A 10000-nucleotide genomic window follows, 5' to 3' on the forward strand; every position below is an offset into this window, starting at 1 on the left:
GCGCCGCGGCGCCCCCGGCAGGCCGCCAGAGGTACTGCAGCCAGGGGGTGAAAACGGAAAAAACCCACGTCTCCGCACCACTCTTCCCGGGGAAGGTAGCCCGGGCCCGGGGGAGGTCGCCCCGTGGTCCGGGGGACTGCGCCCCCCGCTGGTCGGTCGGGGAATTGCATCCAAACAGGCAAAAAAGACTGAAAACGATCCGGAATGCTTCTCCCACTCGAGCCCGGGATTCATGCCCAGGGCTGTGGAAGTGTCCCTGGGCACGTCCGAGCGTCCACCCCCCGGGAAAAAAAAACTTCCAGATTTCCACCCCACGATGCCCGGGGAAGGTAGCCGGGGCCCGGGGGAGTTCAACCCCGGGTCCGGGGACCGGCGCCCCCCGCTGGTCGACCGGGGAATTGCATCTGAAAGGTGAAAAAAGCACTTTGAAAATATTTTGACACTTCTCACCCACTCTTCCCCGGGATTCATGCCCAGGGCTGTGGAAGTGTCCCTGGGCACTTCCGAGCGTCCACCCCCCGGGAAAAAAAAAATTCCAGATTTCCACCCCACGCTGCCCAGGGAAGGTAGCCCGGGCCCGGGGGAGGCCACCCCCGGGTCCGGGGACCGGCGCCCCCCGCTGGTCGACCGGGGAATTGCATCCGAAAGGTGAAAAAAAGCACTTTGAAAATACTTTGAAATTCCTCACCCACTCGAGCCCAGGATTCATGCCCAGGGCTGTGGAAGTGTCCCTGGGCACGTTCGAAGGTCTTCCCCCCGGGGAAAAAAAGTTCCAGATTTCCAGCCCACGCTACCCAGGGAAGGTAGCCCGGGCCCGGGGGAGGTCACCCCCGGGTCCGGGGCACTGCGTCCCCCGCAGGACAACCGGGGAATAGCGTCCAAAAGGTGAAAAAACACTTTGAAAATAGCTTCAATCGTTCTCCCACTCTTCCCCGGGATTCATGCCCAGGGCTGTGGAAGTGTCCCTGGGTAAGTTCGAGCGTCTTCCCCCCGGGAAAAAAAAACTTCCATATTTCCACCCCACGATGCCCGGGGAAGGTAGCCCGGGCCCGGGGGAGTCCATCCCCGGGTCCGGGGAACTGCGCCTCCCACTGGTCGCCCGGGGAATTGCGTCCAAAAGGTGAAAAAAATACTTTGAAAATACTTTGAAATTGTTCGCCCACTCTTCCCCGGGATTCATGCCCAGGGCTGTGGAAGTGTCCCTGGGCACGTCCGAGCGTCTTCCCCCCCGGGAAAAACAAGTTCCAGATTTTCACCCCACGCTGCCCGGGGGAGGTAGCCCGGGCCTGGGGGAGGTCACCCCCGGGTCCGGGGGACTGCGCCCCGTGCTGGACACCCGGAGAAATGCATCCAAAAGGAGAAAAAAACACTGAAAACAGTTTGAAATGGTTCACCCACTCTTCCCCGGGATTCATGCCCAGGGCTGTGGAAGTGTCCCTGGGCACGTCCGAGCGTCTTCCCCCCGGAAAAAAAAAAGTTCCATATTTCCACCCCACGATGCCCGGGGAAGGTAGCCCGGGCCCGGGGGAGTCCATCCCCGGGTCCGGGGAACTGCGCCCCCCGCTGGTCGCCCGGGGAATTGCGTCCAAAAGGTGCAAAAAATACTTTGAAAATAGTTTGAAATCGTTCGCCCACTCTTCCCCGGGATTCATGCCCGGGTCTGTGGAAGTGTCCCTGGGCACGTCCGAGCGTCTTCCCCCCCTGAAAAAAAAAGTTCCATATTTCCACCCCACGATGCCTGGGGAAGGTAGCCCGGGCCCGCGGGAGGTCACCCACGGGTCCGGGGCAATGCGCCCCCCGCAGGACAACCGGGGAAATGCATGCAAAAGGTGAAAAAAACACTTTGAAAATAGTTTCAATCGTTCTCCCACTCTTCCCCGGGATTCATGCCCGGGGCTGTGGAAGTGTCCCTGGGCACGTCCGAGCGTCTTCCCCCCGGGAAAAAAAACTTCCATATTTCCACCCCACGATGCCCGGGGAAGGTAGCCCAGGCCCGGGGGAGGCCACCCCCGGGTCCGGGGAACTGCGCCCCCCGCTGGTCGCCCGGGGAATTGCGTCCAAAAGGTGAAAAAAATACTTTGAAAATACTTTGAAATTCCTTACCCACTCGAGCCCGGGATTCATGCCCAGGGCTGTGGAAGTGTCCCTGGGCACGTCCGAGCGTCTTCCCCCCCCCGGGAAAAACAAGTTCCAGATTTTCACCCCACGCTGCCCGGGGGAGGTAGCCCGGGCCTGGGGGAGGTCACCCCCGGGTCCGGGGGACTGCGCCCCGTGCTGGACACCCGGAGAAATGCATCCAAAAGGAGAAAAAAACACTGAAAACAGTTTGAAATGGTTCACCCACTCTTCCCCGGGATTCATGCCCAGGGCTGTGGAAGTGTCCCTGGGCACGTCCGAGCGTCTTCCCCCCGGAAAAAAAAAAGTTCCATATTTCCACCCCACGATGCCCGGGGAAGGTAGCCCGGGCCCGGGGGAGTCCATCCCCGGGTCCGGGGAACTGCGCCCCCCGCTGGTCGCCCGGGGAATTGCGTCCAAAAGGTGCAAAAAATACTTTGAAAATAGTTTGAAATCGTTCGCCCACTCTTCCCCGGGATTCATGCCCGGGTCTGTGGAAGTGTCCCTGGGCACGTCCGAGCGTCTTCCCCCCCTGAAAAAAAAAGTTCCATATTTCCACCCCACGATGCCTGGGGAAGGTAGCCCGGGCCCGCGGGAGGTCACCCACGGGTCCGGGGCAATGCGCCCCCCGCAGGACAACCGGGGAAATGCATGCAAAAGGTGAAAAAAACACTTTGAAAATAGTTTCAATCGTTCTCCCACTCTTCCCCGGGATTCATGCCCGGGGCTGTGGAAGTGTCCCTGGGCACGTCCGAGCGTCTTCCCCCCGGGAAAAAAAACTTCCATATTTCCACCCCACGATGCCCGGGGAAGGTAGCCCAGGCCCGGGGGAGGCCACCCCCGGGTCCGGGGAACTGCGCCCCCCGCTGGTCGCCCGGGGAATTGCGTCCAAAAGGTGAAAAAAATACTTTGAAAATACTTTGAAATTCCTTACCCACTCGAGCCCGGGATTCATGCCCAGGGCTGTGGAAGTGTCCCTGGGCACGTCCGAGCGTCTTCCCCCCCCCGGGAAAAACAAGTTCCAGATTTTCACCCCACGCTGCCCGGGGGAGGTAGCCCGGGCCTGGGGGAGGTCACCCCCGGGTCCGGGGGACTGCGCCCCGTGCTGGACACCCGGAGAAATGCATCCAAAAGGAGAAAAAAACACTGAAAACAGTTTGAAATGGTTCACCCACTCTTCCCCGGGATTCATGCCCAGGGCTGTGGAAGTGTCCCTGGGCACGTCCGAGCGTCTTCCCCCCGGAAAAAAAAAAGTTCCATATTTCCACCCCACGATGCCCGGGGAAGGTAGCCCGGGCCCGGGGGAGTCCATCCCCGGGTCCGGGGAACTGCGCCCCCCGCTGGTCGACCGGGGAATTGCGTCCAAAAGGTGCAAAAAATACTTTGAAAATAGTTTGAAATCGTTCGCCCACTCTTCCCCGGGATTCATGCCCGGGTCTGTGGAAGTGTCCCTGGGCACGTCCGAGCGTCTTCCCCCCCTGAAAAAAAAAGTTCCATATTTCCACCCCACGATGCCTGGGGAAGGTAGCCCGGGCCCGCGGGAGGTCACCCACGGGTCCGGGGCAATGCGCCCCCCGCAGGACAACCGGGGAAATGCATGCAAAAGGTGAAAAAAACACTTTGAAAATAGTTTCAATCGTTCTCCCACTCTTCCCCGGGATTCATGCCCGGGGCTGTGGAAGTGTCCCTGGGCACGTCCGAGCGTCTTCCCCCCGGGAAAAAAAACTTCCATATTTCCACCCCACGATGCCCGGGGAAGGTAGCCCAGGCCCGGGGGAGGCCACCCCCGGGTCCGGGGAACTGCGCCCCCCGCTGGTCGCCCGGGGAATTGCGTCCAAAAGGTGAAAAAAATACTTTGAAAATACTTTGAAATTCCTTACCCACTCGAGCCCGGGATTCATGCCCAGGGCTGTGGAAGTGTCCCTGGGCACGTCCGAGCGTCTTCCCCCCCCCGGGAAAAACAAGTTCCAGATTTTCACCCCACGCTGCCCGGGGGAGGTAGCCCGGGCCTGGGGGAGGTCACCCCCGGGTCCGGGGGACTGCGCCCCGTGCTGGACACCCGGAGAAATGCATCCAAAAGGAGAAAAAAACACTGAAAACAGTTTGAAATGGTTCACCCACTCTTCCCCGGGATTCATGCCCAGGGCTGTGGAAGTGTCCCTGGGCACGTCCGAGCGTCTTCCCCCCGGAAAAAAAAAAGTTCCATATTTCCACCCCACGATGCCCGGGGAAGGTAGCCCGGGCCCGGGGGAGTCCATCCCCGGGTCCGGGGAACTGCGCCCCCCGCTGGTCGCCCGGGGAATTGCGTCCAAAAGGTGCAAAAAATACTTTGAAAATAGTTTGAAATCGTTCGCCCACTCTTCCCCGGGATTCATGCCCGGGTCTGTGGAAGTGTCCCTGGGCACGTCCGAGCGTCTTCCCCCCCTGAAAAAAAAAGTTCCATATTTCCACCCCACGATGCCTGGGGAAGGTAGCCCGGGCCCGCGGGAGGTCACCCACGGGTCCGGGGCAATGCGCCCCCCGCAGGACAACCGGGGAAATGCATGCAAAAGGTGAAAAAAACACTTTGAAAATAGTTTCAATCGTTCTCCCACTCTTCCCCGGGATTCATGCCCGGGGCTGTGGAAGTGTCCCTGGGCACGTCCGAGCGTCTTCCCCCCGGGAAAAAAAACTTCCATATTTCCACCCCACGATGCCCGGGGAAGGTAGCCCAGGCCCGGGGGAGGCCACCCCCGGGTCCGGGGAACTGCGCCCCCCGCTGGTCGCCCGGGGAATTGCGTCCAAAAGGTGAAAAAAATACTTTGAAAATACTTTGAAATTCCTTACCCACTCGAGCCCGGGATTCATGCCCAGGGCTGTGGAAGTGTCCCTGGGCACGTCCGAGCGTCTTCCCCCCCCGGGAAAAACAAGTTCCAGATTTTCACCCCACGCTGCCCGGGGGAGGTAGCCCGGGCCTGGGGGAGGTCACCCCCGGGTCCGGGGGACTGCGCCCCGTGCTGGACACCCGGAGAAATGCATCCAAAAGGAGAAAAAAACACTGAAAACAGTTTGAAATGGTTCACCCACTCTTCCCCGGGATTCATGCCCAGGGCTGTGGAAGTGTCCCTGGGCACGTCCGAGCGTCTTCCCCCCGGAAAAAAAAAAGTTCCATATTTCCACCCCACGATGCCCGGGGAAGGTAGCCCGGGCCCGGGGGAGTCCATCCCCGGGTCCGGGGAACTGCGCCCCCCGCTGGTCGCCCGGGGAATTGCGTCCAAAAGGTGCAAAAAATACTTTGAAAATAGTTTGAAATCGTTCGCCCACTCTTCCCCGGGATTCATGCCCGGGTCTGTGGAAGTGTCCCTGGGCACGTCCGAGCGTCTTCCCCCCCTGAAAAAAAAAGTTCCATATTTCCACCCCACGATGCCTGGGGAAGGTAGCCCGGGCCCGCGGGAGGTCACCCACGGGTCCGGGGCAATGCGCCCCCCGCAGGACAACCGGGGAAATGCATGCAAAAGGTGAAAAAAACACTTTGAAAATAGTTTCAATCGTTCTCCCACTCTTCCCCGGGATTCATGCCCGGGGCTGTGGAAGTGTCCCTGGGCACGTCCGAGCGTCTTCCCCCCGGGAAAAAAAACTTCCATATTTCCACCCCACGATGCCCGGGGAAGGTAGCCCAGGCCCGGGGGAGGCCACCCCCGGGTCCGGGGAACTGCGCCCCCCGCTGGTCGCCCGGGGAATTGCGTCCAAAAGGTGAAAAAAATACTTTGAAAATACTTTGAAATTCCTTACCCACTCGAGCCCGGGATTCATGCCCAGGGCTGTGGAAGTGTCCCTGGGCACGTCCGAGCGTCTTCCCCCCCCGGGAAAAACAAGTTCCAGATTTTCACCCCACGCTGCCCGGGGGAGGTAGCCCGGGCCTGGGGGAGGTCACCCCCGGGTCCGGGGGACTGCGCCCCGTGCTGGACACCCGGAGAAATGCATCCAAAAGGAGAAAAAAACACTGAAAACAGTTTGAAATGGTTCACCCACTCTTCCCCGGGATTCATGCCCAGGGCTGTGGAAGTGTCCCTGGGCACGTCCGAGCGTCTTCCCCCCGGAAAAAAAAAAGTTCCATATTTCCACCCCACGATGCCCGGGGAAGGTAGCCCGGGCCCGGGGGAGTCCATCCCCGGGTCCGGGGAACTGCGCCCCCCGCTGGTCGCCCGGGGAATTGCGTCCAAAAGGTGCAAAAAATACTTTGACAATACTTTGAAATTCCTCACCCACTCGAGCCCGGGATTCATGCCCAGGGCTGTGGAAGTGTCCCTGGGCACGTCCGAGCGTCTTCCCCCCCCGGGAAAAACAAGTTCCAGATTTTCACCCCACGCTGCCCGGGGGAGGTAGCCCGGGCCTGGGGGAGGTCACCCCCGGGTCCGGGGGACTGCGCCCCGTGCTGGACACCCGGAGAAATGCATCCAAAAGGTGAAAAAAACACTGAAAACAGTTTGAAATGGTTCACCCACTCTTCCCCGGGAATCATGCCCAGGGCTGTGGAAGTGTCCCTGGGCACGTCCGAGCGTCTTCCCCCCGGAAAAAAAAAACTTCCATATTTCCACCCCACGATGCCCGGGGAAGGTAGCCCGGGCCCGGGGGAGGCCACTCCCGGGTCCGGGGACATGTGCCCCCCGCTGGCCGACCCGAGAATTGCACAGAAAGGGTGAAAAAAGCACTTAGAAAATATCTTGAAACCGTTCACCCACTCTTCCCCGGGATTCATGCCCAGGGCTGTGGAAGTGTCCCTGGGCAGGCTGAAGCTTCTGCCCCCCGGAAAAAAAAAACTTCCATATTTCCACCCCCCGCTACCCAGGGAAGGTAGCCCAGGCCCGGGGAAGGTCACCCCCGGGTCCGGGGCACTGCGCCCCCCGCAGGACACCCGGAGAATTGCATCCAAAAGGTGAAAAAAGCACTTAGAAAATACTTCAAAATTCCTCACCCACTCAAGCCCGGGATTCATGCCCAGGGCTGTGGAAGTGTCCCCGGGCAAGCCGAAGCTTCTGCCCCCCTGAAAAAAAAAACTTCCATATTTCCACCCCACGCTACCCAGGGAAGGTAGCCCGGGCCTGGGGGAGGTCACCCCTGGGTCCGGGGCACCGCTGGCCACCCGGAGAAATGGAGTCAAGCCGTGAGAAAAAAAGCACTTTGAATTGAGAAATGGAGTCAAGCCGTAAAAATGCACTTTGAAAATACTTTGATTCCTCTCACCCACTCTTCCCCAGGATTCATGCCCAGGGCTGTGGAAGTGTCCCCGGGCATGAAGAAGCGTCTTTTCCCCCTGAAAAAAAAAACTTCCATATTTCCACCCCACGCTACCCAGGGAAGGTAGCCCGGGCCAGGGGGACGTCGTCCCGGGGTCCGGGGACATGTGCCCCCCGCTGGCCGACCCGAGAATTGCACAGAAAGGGTGAAAAAAGCACTTTGAAAATACTTTGATTCCTCACCCACTCTTCCCCGGGATTCATGCCCGGGCCTATGGAAGTGTCCCCGGGCATGAAGAAGCGTCTTTTCCCCCTGAAAAAAAAAACTTCCATATTTCCACCCCACGCTGCCCGGGGGAGGTAGCCCAGGCCCGGGGGAGGTCACCCCCGGGTCCGGGGCACTGCGTCCCCCGCAGGACAACCGGGGAATTGCGTCCAAAAGGTGAAAAAAATACTTTGAAAATAGTTTGAAATCGTTCGCCCACTCTTCCCCGGGATTCATGCCCAGGGCTGTGGAAGTGTCCCTGGGCACGTCCGAGCGTCTTCCCCCCCCGGGAAAAACAAGTTCCAGATTTTCACCCCACGCTGCCCGGGGGAGGTAGCCCGGGCCTGGTTGAGGTCACCCCCGGGTCCGGGGGACTGCGCCCCGTGCTGGACACCCGGAGAAATGCATCCAAAAGGTGAAAAAAAACACTGAAAACAGTTTGAAACTGTTCACCCACTCTTCCCCGGGATTCATGCCCAGGGCTGTGGAAGTGTCCCCGGGCAAGATGAAGCTTATGCCCCCCTGAAAAAAAAAACTTCCATATTTCCACCCCCCGCTACCCAGGGAAGGTAGCCCGGGCCCGGGGGAGGTCACCCCCGGGTCCGGGGCACTGCGCCCCCCGCAGGACACCCGGAGAATTGCATCCAAAAGGTGAAAAAAGCACTTAGAAAATATCTTGAAATCGTTCACCCACTCTTCCCCGGGATTCATGCCCAGGGCTGTGGAAGTGTCCCTGGGCAGGCTGAAGCTTCTGCCCCCCCGGGAAAAAAAACCTTCCATATTTCCACCCCACGCTACCCAGGGAAGGTAGCCCAGGCCCGGGGGAGGTCACCCCCGGGTCCGGGGCACTGCGCCACCCGCAGGACACCCGGGGAATTGCATCCAAAAGGTGAAAAAAGCACTTAGAAAATATCTTGAAATCGTTCACCCACTCTTCCCCGGGATTCATGCCCAGGGCTGTGGAAGTGTCCCTGGGCACGTTCGAGCGTCCTCCCCCCTGAAAAAAAAACTTCCATATTTCCACCCCCCGCTACCCAGGGAAGGTAGCCCAGGCCCGGGGGAGGTCACCCCCGGGTCCGGGGCACTGCGCCACCCGCAGGACACCCGGGGAATTGCATCCAAAAGGTGAAAAAAGCACTTAGAAAATATCTTGAAATCGTTCACCCACTCTTCCCCGGGATTCATGCCCAGGGCTGTGGAAGTGTCCCTGGGCACGTTCGAGCGTCCTCCCCCCTGAAAAAAAAACTTCCATATTTCCACCCCCCGCTACCCAGGGAAGGTAGCCCAGGCCCGGGGGAGGTCATCCCCGGGTCTGGGGACCGGCGTCCCCCGCAGGACAACCGGGGAATTGCGTCCAAAAGGTGAAAAAAATACTTTGAAAATACTTTGAAATTCCTCACCCACTCGATCCCGGGATTCATGCCCTGGCCTATGGAAGTGTCCCCGGGCATGACAAAGCGTCTTCCCCCCCTGAAATAAAAACTTCCACAAAACCACCCCGCGCTGGCCAGGGAAGGTAGCCCGGGCCAGGGGGACGTCGTCCAGGGGTCCGGGGACATGTGCCCCCCGCTGGCCGACCTGAGAATTGCACAGAAAGGGTGAAAAAAGCACTTTGAATATACTTTGATTCCTCACCCACTCTTCCCCGGGATTCATGCCCGGGCCTATGGAAGTGTCCCCGGGCATGAAGAAGCGTCTTCCCCCCTGAAAAAAAAAGTTCCATATTTCCACCCCACGCTACCCAGGGAAGGTAGCCCGGGCCCGGGGGAGGTCACCCCCGGGTCCGGGGAACTGCGCCACCCGCAGGACACCCGGGGAAATGCGTCCAAAAGGTGATAAAAATACTTTGAAAATAGTTTGAAATCGTTCACCCACTCTTCCCCGGGATTCATGCCCAGGGCTGTGGAAGTGTCCCCGGGCAAGCTGAAGCTTCTTCCCCCCTGAAAAAAAAAAGTTCCATATTTCCTCCCCACGATGCCCGGGGAAGGTAGCCCAGGCCCGGGGGAGGTCACCCCCGGGTCCGGGGCACTGCGCCCCCCGCTGGTCGCCCGGGGAAATGCATCCAAACTGTGAAAAAATACTTTGAAAATAGTTTGAAACAGCTCGCCCACTCTTCCCCGGGATTCATGCCCAGGGCTGTGGAAGTGTCCCTGGGCACGTCCGAGCGTCTTCCCCCCGGGAAAAACAAGTTCCAGATTTTCACCCCCACGCTGCCCGGGGGAGGTAGCCCGGGCCTGGGTGAGGTCACCCCCGGGTCCGGGGGACTGCGCCCCGTGCTGGACACCCGGAGAAATGCATCTAATCGGTGAAAAAAACACTGAAAACAGTTTGAAATTGTTCACCCACTCTTCCCCGGGATTCATGCCCAGGGCTGTGGAAGTGTCCCCGGGCAAGCTGAAGCGTC

This window comes from Crinia signifera, unplaced genomic scaffold (assembly GCF_055691185.1).
Source record: "Crinia signifera unplaced genomic scaffold, ASM5569118v1 HAP2_SCAFFOLD_125, whole genome shotgun sequence".
NCBI classification, from domain to species: domain Eukaryota; kingdom Metazoa; phylum Chordata; class Amphibia; order Anura; family Myobatrachidae; genus Crinia; species Crinia signifera.